The following is a 14,506-nucleotide window of genomic DNA, read 5'->3' as shown; positions in this document are numbered from 1 at the left end:
TGTATGCTACTTTTATGTTAGTCAATTATGCTAGGAATCAAGTTTTGAACTTCATTTAGCCTTGGTCAAACAATTCTGAACTTACATGTAGGAGTTTGAAAGTGTAAAGAGGAAAATTTAGGTGACTTGGCAATTTGCAAGGTAGAAGGAGAAATCGCCTATTTTGGCTTTGGGGAGAGATGCCTTTACATTCAAAAGAGGGGGTAAATCCACTAGATCCGGTCACTAATTAGATTAGGACTGAATATTGAGTAGATTGAATGAAATGGAATGTGTTTAACCCTCTTTTGTAAGTTGACTAGTTGAATTAAGACTAAGTGTAGAAAATGAAGACAAGTATGAAAAAACAATGAGCTCCAAATTTGGGATTTTAGCGTGCACCTAGATCTGAGAAGTTTGGGATGATTTAGAGTTGCTCTATGAAATCTGTCAAAAGTAGTAGGGACCGTGTGTCCGGGCCAGGTCACCCACCATCTTGGTCCTCCAAAATTTCTACACATCAAAAGGGTATTTCTGTCTCTACAAATAAAACTTAATTCGAGAAGTACAACTGTGCACTTGCTTCCTGCACACAGAAAGAAAAGAAAATGTGTTGAGAATAGGGGTTTGCCTTTAGGTCAAACCTCGGTTTTGGAATTAACCAAGTGGTTGAAATAATGTAATTGAAATGACTAAAAGTAGAAATCCTCCTCTTTGAGGGGATGTTGAATTGACTAAAAATGAAATGCTTATACCACCTTGTGAAGTTTTGCTTACCTCCACATGGAATTATGATTTCATAAAGTGGAATGATGATTTCCTCTTCAATGCTTGAAATCTTGACTCTATTGTTGCTTCAAATCTTGAAAGAAGACTGAAAATACTCAATTACCCTTGAATCCTTGAATGCTCGATCTCTTGTGTGTGTGTGAACTTGGATTATTGTCATAGATTGTCAAATAAGAGGGGAAATCCCTCTTATATACTTGCTCGTAGAATGAATTGATTAATTTTCCGACTTGAGCCAACATAGAGAGGTTTTTCTTGCTTCAAATGTGAGATAGGTCAAGGGAGAGACCCAAGGATAGGTCCCCATTAAGGAGGAACAAGGGGACTAGGGCGCCACGCCTTGGTCCTACCCTAATTTGGGGTAGGATCAAGGTGACATTTGGGTGCATCATTGAGTTGAATGAAGTTTTTGACATGTGTGAGCATAATCAAATTTTCAATTAGGCCAAGGGGCACAAACAGTAAAGCGAAGACCCAAATGCGGTAAAAAATTGCAAGGGGTGCAATTTTAGGATGCTACAGAAAGTACTAGCCACAAAAGATGTAATATACCTAGAGCAATAAATGCTATAAATGATATGTTGTTCTAAGATGTGATGGCATGATCTAAGACTTGTCTTTAAATATGACAAGCGATGGTTTAATTTGGAAAAGGAGTTCGCTTAAGATAAGTACAACATAAGCTTGGATAAGGTAGGCATGATCAAATGTATAATTATTTTAACGAAATCGAATCACACCCGTAAAATCTCTAATCTTTTAAACCCTTTTTGGGTCCTGATATCTTTGGCTTTTCATTACTAGCCAAACCAGAAAGATCATTCCTCCTACAAAATATTTAGATGAAAGGGGCTAAAACCTTGATAAACTTCAGTAACTTCAAAACAATCAGCAATTGCACATTTCAACATGGAAATAATCAATATTCACCCACTTTCTAAGCAACCAAGTTCAAGATAGAGATCAAAGAGATTAACGCATCATTGAACATGCATTCAACTACATTGTCTTTCATAGCTGTGAAAGCAGGGGCCTCAATAAACAATTTAACCATCACATTTTTGTTTGTCTGAAACAGCGAAGTGAGCAATATGAAAACATACAACTTGAAACTAGAGCTTCACCTCATTGCAAACGAAGGTGGATAGGACCTAGTTTATCAGTGAAACAGTAGAGTGAGAAGTGAGTTGGTTTGAAAATCTTGCTCAAATGTAGCACAGGCATGGTTTGTCAGTTTTTTTATTATGACAACGTGTTTCAGCTCCTGTCTCACGCCTGAAACAAGTTTTGTCATGCCGCAAAACCATTGTCCTCGAGTAAGGATCGACAAAATCTTCACGGGAAACTTTTAGCTAGGCAGCAGTAAATGCGAATACAGTCAGTTAAAATGTCGCCAAACCATGGACACCGCTCATTTACTGTTTCATATCAGATCTTATAGCTGTAAAAAGTCAAATCAAATCTGCATGATATGAAATTTTTTTTTTGTGTTGAGCCCAAAAATCTATCAACTATAGAACCTCGATATTTTTAGATTTACTTCTAATCTATAGATTGTAGCAACAGTTGTAATGGACTGGTTTTGGTTGTCTTCTCCATGCTGAGAAACAACTTGCCAGTCCCAATGTTATTAGCCGATACTAGCATGATGCCTGAAAACAAAATTTGGTTCACATTTAATATTTTTGTTTAAAAGGCTGCAAAATCTTGCATCAAATTAGATTTCAGATCCACCATGATGGTCCTACTTTACTCCTCAATTTGGGCAAGCTTTGTTTATCTTCTCCTTTATTTATTCTAACTCGTCTTTTTGGTAACAATTCGTTTGACGGGATTCTTATGGAATCCAAAATCATGTCAAAAGAATTGTTACTTTTGCACATAGTTGGAGATTGAAGGGTTTTATTTGTGCAATGAATGATATTAGCGATGGGGAAATTGGATTTTTGTTTGGCTGTTGAATGCCGAAGCACTGGCACGACCAAGAACTGTCTGCTAAAAGCTTTGTAATGGCACTAGAGTTGTATGTATACTGTAATACACAAAAATAATTATTTTTTATGTTAACATATTGTCATTTCCTTATATTCTTCTGGGAAATTCTCCCTTAATAGATAATCGTCTGTTCCGTTGTCTCAGTTGAGGAGTTTGGTCTAATTCGTGATATGCCATACCCAACGTGTTTGGATGTGGGATTTTATCTAATTTTAATTCTTTGGCATATATTTTATGGTTTGGTTTTAGTCCTCGAATGGAGTACTGTTAATTTGGTCCTTGAGTGGATTGCTGATGTTCATTGCTTATAGGAGGGAACATTCTGAGAATGCCTTTTCGCTGATGTATTTAGGTGTAAAAAAAATTACTTTTGTAGGGTTTTGTAATAACTGTCCTAGAAAATCTAGTCATATTTTCTCATCAGCATCGATGAAAGAAGAATCTTGAGGTAGTTTCCTTTCCATGGTTTCAATGAGTTTTTTTAGAGGGTTGTTTATGGCCGACTCAATTTTTTTGTGTGTTTTATTTCATTCTAAAACAATTCTGTTGTTGACAACTTTGATTTTGTAGTTGTCTGTACAACTGAAGTGGGGGAAGCCTTTCGTGCCCTTAATAGAGGCATGAATTTCTTACCCAAAGCTTTGTTGTAGGCATGATCATTCCACAACGGACTCACGAGGGATGGTGATTGCTCGAGAGATACCATTGTACTCTTAGAAAATGAAGTGCAAAAAACTTCCTATGTGTCTCTTTAAGTGCTAGTTTGGTTCATTACAATGAACGGGTTTGTTTGATGTGATTTAGCAAAATGCATTTTGATAAGCATCATTTCCATTTTCAATCAATTCTCTATTCTTGTATCTCTCTATTTATTCAAAAGGTGTCTTATATCTATACAAGCCACTTCCCTGACAGAGTCATCAACCAATTTGTGCTCCATTAGAGGGTAAAGTAGGGTTTTTAGGAAAGGTTACAAGCCTCTTAAGTAGTTATAGAGCCATCAGTAAAAGTTGGAGGCAATGATGAATTGTGGGTTGTTATTGACATTTATATTTGGTTCATCATGTTGCCTTTCAATTGTATTTTTGATTGTGTTATCATATCATAATATCAATTAGCTTTTAAGGTAGCAATGTTTCTCATGTTTTGTATAGTCTTATCTTGATTAGCTTTGTTTGTTTTCATTAGTGTTGGTTTTTTTTTAAGGTTCTTCAAGCTACATTGTGTCAAATCTTTTTGTATTGTTGTAGTATTTGATGGAATGCTGACTTGATTGCATTATATCTTGTATATTTTCTTTATTCATTGTCTTTTGCCATCACTTTTATCCATGTTAAGGCTGGAAAAGGTGTATGGGCAAGTAACCATGAGTTTTTATTTTCACCCACGGGATTTTTAATTATTCCATTGAAGAAATCAAATTTATCAATTTTATTGTTGTCATGATTATATCTTGTTCAAACAAGTTTCATGCAAGTCAACAAGGATGCGTCACTCATTGTGATTACGATTATTTAGTGTGTAATTGTCTACTTTATAACATATTCTTTATGTCATCTGATCTGTTGCTTAGTTTTGTTCGTTACATTTTGTGAGGAGGTTAATAGGCTTTGTTGTAGGTGTGTATATTTACATAACGTGTGCACTTGGAGGTATTGATGAATTTCAGGTTGCTACTGACACATTTGAAAAGCAGGAGAGGCAAAAAAGATTATGTAAAAAAATTATTTACATATAGTTGTAGAATCACCACGGACATGAAAAATATATTTCCAAACATTTGATAGAATCTCAATATTTAAGATTGCATGTTAAGTGAGATTATCGTTGCTATGGTTAACCAAATTATTGTAAAAATTAAACAGTGTATATTTTAAAAATACATAAGCACTTTGGAATTATTTTCTTATTATTTTGGAGGGACAAAAAGAGCAAGTCTTTGCATACAATTGTAGATTTAAAGTGAACTTGAAATATTGATGGCATATAGTTGTAGATATTTGCCCAAATATTTAACATGATCTCGATGTTAAATATTGCTTGGAATGTTTCATCAATCAAGAAGAGGCATATATTCCTTGCCAAACTTGTTAGTTGTGCATGTCGTAATTTCATTCTTATATCATGTAGTTTTTAAGTCCATGCTTGCAATCTTATTATTGATATTCCTCCATGTACAATATAGATTTGGATCTTGTATGGATGTCTGGTAGTTTCTCATAAACAGCGTAATGCTAGTAGATAGGTGTTTAGGAAGTATTCTTGAAAACAGTATGAGACGTACAATAACTAGGAAATATTATGAATGGGGCCTCATCTTGTTCCACACTACATAGATGGAGATGAATTTATTGCATTAAAATTGTAACTTATCTGGTTTGTTCCAGTGAACCCTTGTGGTCTCGAATCTCTATCATTTATTTGCACACATACATTTTATTTGTCACTTGTCCACACTTTCTTTGCTTGTGAGATTGTGTATTTCAAACACCCTAAAAAAACTTGAATCACCAAATAATAAACTCCATATCCAAAACATCAAACCTTGGAACTTTAATATCACACTAGAACCTTGCTACCCAAAATTTTGAAGGCCTAACATGAAGCATAAGAGTTAAAAAATCACTCCAATTTAAACCAATTATCACATGAACCCATAAATATTAGTATTTATAGTTGTCTCACCACCAAAAGAATCTTAGAATTAAATTGATAGGAAGTTGTGTCTTTAACAAATTGGTTCTTTTGGTTTGGATATGCTTTCAAATTGATAAGAAGTTACAATAAAGTTTTTACTTAATAATTTGTAAAGCAAATTGCCTTTTACATGGTCTCAATAAATGCTTTAAATGATTTAAAGGATTAAGGATTGGTAGTTAGGAGGGCATTTTTCGTTGTATCATATTGACTATGAAATGTATGAGACTAATACACCTAATCTTTATTTGTTGATTGTCGCTTCTTGTGGATTGCTATAAGTTGATATCACTAATAAATTGATGTGGCTTTGAAGAACATCTTTTAAACTTTTATAGGGGGAAAATGCTTTAGTGTGAAAAACTTATGAATTTATTGTCTTTTATCCACACACATGACCAAGATCAATATTATAATCTAAAGTATTTATTTTTAGAGATTATCTTATATAATAAAATTTAAATAAATAATAACACTCTTATTCCATTCTTTAATTTGTACTCTCTAATATATTAATTAACTATATTACTATCAACATAACCATTGCACCTCCTTTTGGTGCAAGTGCTAGTCTATATAACTAAGAGAGTCAAATTACATAATATGTACTTATGTAAGGAGAGACAATTACCATATTATTTGATTTAAATCATATGTGTGTGTGTGTGTGTGTGTGTGTGTGAGAGAGAGAGAGAGAGAGAGAGAGAGAGAGAGAAAGCTTCAAAGAGGGTAAATTTGATGATTATAAATACAATCAAATATTTAAAGAGAATAATCATATGAAAAAAAAAATGACTTCAGATAGATCGTTCTATCAGAGGAATCTAAAAAATATGACAATTTATTAAATAAAATGTTTTTTTACACTTCAATTGAATAGATACACATGTGGCAATTTTTAATAGATACACATATAAAAAAAATTGACCGTGAAACTTAGACCTCATAGTTGTTAATTAAGTTTTAATTAGGAAAAATAAATATGTTCTGTTCATTTGATTTTTTACCTTAAACATGTCCAATGCTATCGAAGAATTATGGCAATCAGAACAAATAATAGAGTAGAATTATATTTAATCTGCTGTTCAATACCATATAATAATAATGGAATATTATAATTTGAAAACATATTTACATGTATTGACTCTACAGCCGTAAATTTTCAAATTATGAACTGCAAATTACTAACAGAAACAACATAAGGGAGACAAGAACTACATATATTTCACTATGGTTTACACATAACGGGATCTCCTCTTCAACCATTTAAAAACAATGGAATGCCAAAAGTCAACAAACCTATTACATATATTGTACTAAAATAAGACTCTGCAAACAACAGATTACAACATGAAGGACAGAAGTTTATATATTTGGCTATGGCTGACACACTCCCACAAGTGCATAGCTCATACTTAAAACCACTCCATAGACAATAGTGCAGTGCAGGATGATGATGATATCTCTCCAATGCTCCCTCAAATGTGAAAAATACGAGCATTCTAGCAGCAACAATACAAGTATCCCACCAACAACAATGGTGTAAATAATAAAACTGCCAACCAACACTGGCAGATAAGGGTATTGTTATTCAACCCTCCAAATAGTATGGTTGTCATCAGTTTTAACTGAATTTGCAAACACACTTTAACATATTTAACCAAAGACGAGGCCATGGGAGCTTACTGGAGTAAGGATCCACTTGATTTCACGTCACGAAGGACATCATGGTTACATATGGGACATCATAAATTCAAGAGGGGTCCTTCGAGAAGCAAAATCAAGTGGCTCCATACTCCATTAAGCTCCCACAGCGTTGTCTATGCCTGGAAATTCAGTTAAAACTCATGGTAACCATGTTGTCTGGAGACTTGAATAACAATGCCCTTATCTGCAACTGATATCACCAGTAATGTCCCCTGTATCAAGATGTTACTTTTGGGGCATTCTAAATTCAAGAAGGGTTTTGTTGTGACCTTTTTACACATCGCCCCATTGCAAATGGGGACCCCGCTACTTTTTAGGCCCTCCTAGTCATTCGGTGTTATTTTTTGGGGTCTTTTGGTGGCACTCTCGGTAGTCTCCTGCTTTGCAAGTGTTCAGGGTCAAATCGATTAAGTCTGCTTTTCGTTTGGGTGAATTTGATAAAGTCTAGGGCTTGTTTTGTCAATTTTAGGGTTTCTGCCTTTAGTCCTAGATTTTAGGGGTTTTTGTTAGGGTTTTGGAAAAACTGAACATATAACTGGAGTCAGGGCCCTTCAAGGAACCTCCTAATAAAATTTGAGCCAAAATGGAGCAATTTTCTATTTTTAGAAAGTTCCTATTTTTAAGGGATTTTACTGAGCCCTGGAATGTTGTCATTTTGCCAAAAATCAAACTTATTATTTTTAGTAATTTCTATTTTTATTAAGTTTCTATTTTTAGTAAGTACATTCCTGACTTGTTTTGTCCAAACCCTAACATTTTGAAACACTTACTATTTGGGAAAATCTATTTTGGTAGGTTCATCCCTGAAGACGTTGAAGACTGAACGCTCGTGAAGATCATTTATAAATCCGGAAGAGTTAGAAGGCAGACAAATTGGATCAAAAAAATGGTTAAGTATAGAACTCCTATTCTAGAAGTGAAAAGCATGCAAAATCGTAAAGTCTGGAAATTCACATCAATCCACAAATGTCATCCTAATCCAGAAATGCCTGAAATTTGATCAAATCTGAAAAATTTAAAAGATCTTCTAAAACCTAGAATTTGCATTACAATTCCTAGAGATCTGAAACCACTCTCAAACATCCTGTGAATATATATGAAATATAACTTATACTTAAATGTTATATTTCATATATATATTCTGATGAAGGAAGAATCCTCCTTGGTCAAAATTCCTTCCTCATAGCAAAAATCCGCCCAAGACATTTGCATGGCACCAAAGTAAGGTCAACGTGGAAAATGGAAAATAATGTGAATTTCATGACAAGGTCAAAAATCCGCCCAAGAAGGTCATAGGGCACCAGAATGAGATGACCTTGGAATTCATTGAAATGCTTTGAATCCTTGGCAAGCATAAAATTTCGCCCTGCTCCTCAGGTGGGCACCAAATAGAGGGAGTCGGGGAAGAATGGAGAAGGTTCAAAATTCCTCCTTCAATGAAGAATTGCACCTATGAGTAATGGAGGGTGCCAAATAGACGGAGTCAGGGAAGGTGAAGAAATTTGATGAATTCCTCCTGAGTCAAAATTCCATCCATGCTAGAAGTAGGATTCCAAGAGTCAAATGACCAAGGATGAAATGATGAATTCCACGCCTAAGTTGGAAAATTAAAAAAATTGTCTAAGGCATGAAAATCCAAGGGTCAAGGAGGAATGAAAAATAGAAATCCCCTCCGGAAAAAAATTGAAAAATCTATTATTAAAAACCAAATCTTATTGAAATCCAAAATTTTTTGCAGATTTGAAATCGTGAGAGATTTCTCTCTTTATTGCACCCTGGTCCTAATAATCCCTAAAAAATAGGTGGTGTGAAAAAATTGGTCAAAACCTCCCTGTGAACATGATGAATTCAAAGAGCACAAAAAATTCCTTCCTTAAGAAATAAATTTCCAAAATTTCTTCTCCAATTCCAAAATGTGCCCAAGGTTGGAAGTGTAGCGTCCTAAAATTGCGACACTTGCAATTTCGACCGCATTTGGGTCTTCACGATGGCGATGCAACACTGAACCTGAATGGAGACCCTGAAACTTGTTCATGACATCAAAAACTGCATTTTTCAGCACCCTGGCCTGATCCTCCTTGCACTCTGCTGTCCCTGGAGGTGGGACCAAGGCGCCCAGCGCCCTGGTCCCTGGCCCTATTTTTGGGCCTGGTCTCTTTTGGGTCTCGGGTCTTTATGTTTGCAAATTGGAAAATAATCTTCCCAGGTCGGCCTAAGGTCGGAAAAATCAGTCTTTTAACCCTAATTGACAAGTATATAAACTACATTTCCTCTCCCATTTTGAGGAGAGAGGACATATGTGTGCAAGACGCGGAAATGATATTCAAACATTCAAACATTCAAGCATTCAAGCATTCCTTCAAGCAATTGAGCATTCTAAATCTCCATTCAAGGCTAAGTGTTGCATTCAAGACAAGGATTCAACCATTGAAGAGGAGATCACATACAACATACAACAACAATTACACCTTCGCATGTAAGAATACAAACATTCTTACAACAAGGTATTGGTACTTTATTACATTACAATCATTTACATTTACAACATTTCTCATTTCTTGGTTAATTCCAAAACCGGGGTTTGACCTAAGGGCAAACCCCTAATCCCTAACCCCCCCAATCGTCCTCGCTTTTTTGTGTGTAGGTTGCAGGTACGCGGCTGTAATTGAAGATCTGGAATCCTTGTGCAGAGACGAACAAATCCCCCTTCGTTTCGCGGATTTTTCGGAGGACCGTGTGCACACCGGGCGCCATCGTCCCGTCAACTTTCACTCAAATTTGCAAGACAGCGTCGTCTCGACATTTTACTGCTAATTCCAGGTCCGCAGCTTCATCCCATATTCCTATCTTTATTTATAAGTGAATCTTTCTCACTTTTCATGCATTCCTAGCTTAATCCTTCTATCTACATTCTTTACAAAAGAGGGTAGCCTTGCTGTCTTAACCCTTGAAACTCATTTAGAATCGAATCTTGCATTATGTGGGATTGGATCTTGTGGGTTTCGACCCCTCTTTTGAATGTAAAGTCTCTCCTAAGTGAAAACCGTCAACCCTAGTGACCCTCTTTTCCCCTTGGAGTGGGGAGGGAACACTTAGGGTTCGCTCGCGATTTTTCGCTTTACATTTTGGTGAACCCGACGTGAACATCCTTTTAGATTATTCATGGTTAGATCTGAAAATTGGATTCCTTAATTACATTTCCATGTTTGTTCTTTTGCAAAATTTTAGAGGTTAATTGCATAAAAACCCTAAATTTTCTTTTTAGTAATTGAGCTTGTGAAATGTCTAATTGTTAATGCTTGTTTTAGATCTACCCTTCTATTGCAAATTGTCAATTCATATTTGTGCTTTAATTCTGAAAATTAAGTGGTTAAGTGTCAAAACCCTAATTTTTAAAACCCTCTTGATTCAACCTTTGACCGACAATTTCACTGATCAAAACATCTCCAAATCAGCTATAACTTTGGATTCCGCAACAAAATCATAATATCTTTCATCCCTGAAAATTTGGAAAAAAGTTGCGAGGACCGTGTGCACCCCGAGCGCCATCGTCCCCGACATTTTTTCCGAAATTTCGGGAGCTAGATCTTACTGTATTTTTCTGCTAAAATCCAGAATTTTGGCTGATTTCATCAATTCTAACACTTTTAAAATTAAAGTCAAAGTTGGCCTAGTGATTGCTTGGATTAAGGCTTCTAATCATTCAAAAATTGTTGAAATTGAAATTTTGTGTCAAAATTGTGTTCTTACTGTCCTAAATCTGAAAAGTGTTTCGGCATTCATTCGAAATCTCAGTGCTTTATTCAAATTCTTGCAATTTGTGACTTTTGAAATTAAGTGTTTAATTACACCAACTTTGATTTCCACTTTCAAAATTGAATTTTGCGTGAAATTGAATCAACTTTTAAAATTCAAAACCTGCATTGCTTTTGGTATTCCCTCTAAAATCATAAAATTCAAAATTTCAGTTTCCCCTCTTTTTCAAAATTCAAATTTTGCATTTTTCAACAATCTTGGTAGGACTCAATTTTGAGACTGCAACTTTAATTTGGCCTATTTACAGATCGTAAAATCACTCAATTTTTTCAGATTAGCTTTAAAATCATCATAACTTTCATCCCTGAAAATTTCGAAAAAAGTTGTGAGGACCGTGTGCACCCCGAGCGCCACGGTCCCTGACATTTTTTCTGAAATTTCGAGAGATTGTCGTGATTGCATTTAACAGCCTAAATCTAAGAGACTGGTTGATTTTATGGAAATTTGCTACCTCTAAATTCAAAATCTTCTCTCCCTCTCTAGTGCATGAGTTTTACAACAATAAGCCCTACTTACACTATTCCCGTTAGACTAAGCCTTAGAATTAAGTCTTTCCAAGGTTTAATTACTGAGGAGATGGAACCTAATTTGAATAGCCTTTTTAACGAGGACACGGGTAATTCCTCTAATCCTCCTAATGATGAAGAAGCTCTCCATGAGGTTTCTGTAGAACAACTTTCGAAATTGGATAACCAATTTGATGATTTTCAGCAATGGATGTCTCAAGAGTATCCTGATAGTCAAGCTCTTTCATTAATTGAGGGTCTAAAACGTATGATTCAAAGTGATAAGAATGGAATTGATATTTTGTGTGGTATTGCACACATTGTGGATTCGAATGTGATGCCTATGAAGAGTTGTGCTGAAACTTTAGGTTATACACAACCTCCCACTCAAGTCAATCATTCTATTCCGTTGACAACTTCTATTGCTAGTATACCTACTTTTACATCAAACATAATGACTACTTCTATACAAGACATTCCACCTATGATCACCAGTCATGGGGGCAATCCTTCTTCTTCAATTAACCCTCTTCTTTCATTCAATCCAACTTCTTCATTCATTCCTTCAATGAGTGTCCCTATTACATCTCCACAAATGAACATGACGCAAGGGGGCAATTCATTCAACCATTCCATTCCTCCTTGTAGTGCTCCCTTTTCCAATCCTCTCCTATGACTAACTATCATAGTGTCCCACCACCTTACTCTCAATCAATACCTTCTTTCAATAACATAATACCTCCATCACAATCTAACACGTCTAATATGAATTCTTCGACTGAAGTGACCATTAATAATCTTGCACAAACTGTCTCTTCTTTACAGCAACAAATTGCCTCTATGAATCAATCTATGTTTAGTGTGCCCACATTTGATGTTGCGAGCCCACTTTCTCTTGACATTGTTCGAGCTATCCCTCCTAAACATGTTGAAATCCCGCATTTGGAGCTTTATAATGGTAAAGGTGATCCTCTAACACATGTTAAGACTTTTCAAACAATATGTACCGATTTTGCTTATGACCAAAGGTTGCTTGCAAAACTGTTTACTAGAACATTAAGAGATAAAGCCCTACAATGGTATTGCTCGTTGCCCTCTTATTCTATTACTTCTTTCGAACAACTTGCAAATGCTTTTATTCAACAATTTCAAAACAATATAAGTCCTAAAGTTACTTTGATTGATTTAATGCATTGTAAACAAGGTGTTAAAGAAAAAGTGACTGATTTCATTGGTAGATATAAGCATTTGTATGCTCAAATCTCTTTTCCAGTGCCTGACAATGATATTCAAAGAATCTTTATTTCTAATTTACAAAAAGATATTAGAGAAAAACTTCTGGTTTCTGAGTTTACTTCTTTCCAACAGTTGTGTGTAACTCTTCACAATTATCAACTGACTGTGAGTCAAATGGAACAAGCAAATCCTATGGCTCCGAGTGATAAGGGTGATAGTAGTCAACAACCATTTGGGAAGTTTAAACTGAACAGAGAGTCTGTTAAGTTCAATGAAAACATCATCAACAACAATGTGAATGCAGCATCAGGTGTGCCTCCTATTTCTAAGTTTTTCAAGAAAGAAAGAAAGTTTACTCCTTTGAATGAATCATTGCATAGTATTATGAATAAGTTATTGGAACAAAATGTGCTTACTCTCCCTCCTGTAAAGAAAATCGATCCTACAAAGATTAATTCACCCTATTTTGATAACAAATCCTTTTGTCAATTTCATCGTCAACCTGGGCATGATACTGAAAAATGTTTTGCTTTAAAGGGTAAAATTCAAGATTTGATTGATACTAATACTATCTCTGTTTCTGGAGTGAATGATAAAGGCAACACATCTGTAGCTCCTCCTAACCAAAATCTTAAGATTTTTACTGATCCATTACCTTCTCATACCTCTAATGTGATTGAGACTAATGATTCCTCTTTCTCATCTGATGCTCTTGTGTCTATGACTCCGAATGTGATTAACTTTGTAGAGCAGCAAGAATACCCTAAAGAACCTTCCATAACATTTGATTCTAGTGAAACTATTAGGCCACTTGATGGTCCTTTATACATAGTTGCAAAAGTCAAGAATACAACTTGTCGTGGAGTGCTTATTGATCCTTCTTGCATGGTTAATGTTATTACTGAAGAATTTCTTTTTACTTTGCAATTGAATCAAGTGATCTATGACAAAACAGATGTGATTGTGAAATCATTTGATGCATTTTCTTCTCCTGCAATTGGTTCTATTACATTACCTATTGAGGTCCATAACAAATCCCTTGATGTGAACTTTGCTATTATTCTTTCATCCGAACAATTTTGTGTGAAGCTTGGCTATCCTTGGCTATCTTCCATGAAAGCTATTGCTTCTCCTATTCACAAGTGTTTGAAATTTCCCCATAATGGTGAAGTTGTTACTGTCAATCATAGTCTCTTTAAACTAGCTGAAAGAACTTCTAGCGTTCCTATTGATTATTTTTGGCCTAAACAATTCCAATCTCTTCCTCCACGAAGTGATCATCTTTTCAAATCTTATCAAAAGTGGAAAACAGATATGATCCTATCTCTAAGTGAGCCTAGAACACCCAAACTTGATATTCCTATCATTCTTGAGAAGGAAGTTCTTCCTTTGAAAGATAAAACTAATGTCTTTCCTCAAGAAGATTCCCAACCCATTCCTATGGATGTGACTATGTCTATGTCTAATAAACTTTCTAAAAGTAGACCTATACCTCCTCGTCATGATGGACTTGATCTCCTTCCTAAACCAAATATTCCTCCTTTATATGGAGCAGTTCCTCCTCCTTCCTCTTATGGAGAGAAGAGACCTTCCTCTTCTCCTATTACCCAGCCTAAGAGACCACAACCTAAACACCCAAGTGATAAGGATGAGAACATTCCTCCTCCTCAATCTTCTCCACTTCCTACTAAGACTAGACGAAATCGTTCTGCGCGTGAACGCCGACGAAAGCGTCGTCTTAGAGCTCAGGCAGCTGCTTCTCAAACTTTGCAATCCCCAAA

This window comes from Cryptomeria japonica, chromosome 5 (assembly GCF_030272615.1).
Source record: "Cryptomeria japonica chromosome 5, Sugi_1.0, whole genome shotgun sequence".
Lineage (NCBI taxonomy): Eukaryota > Viridiplantae > Streptophyta > Pinopsida > Cupressales > Cupressaceae > Cryptomeria > Cryptomeria japonica.
Note: the sequence above shows the minus strand (reverse complement) of the source record.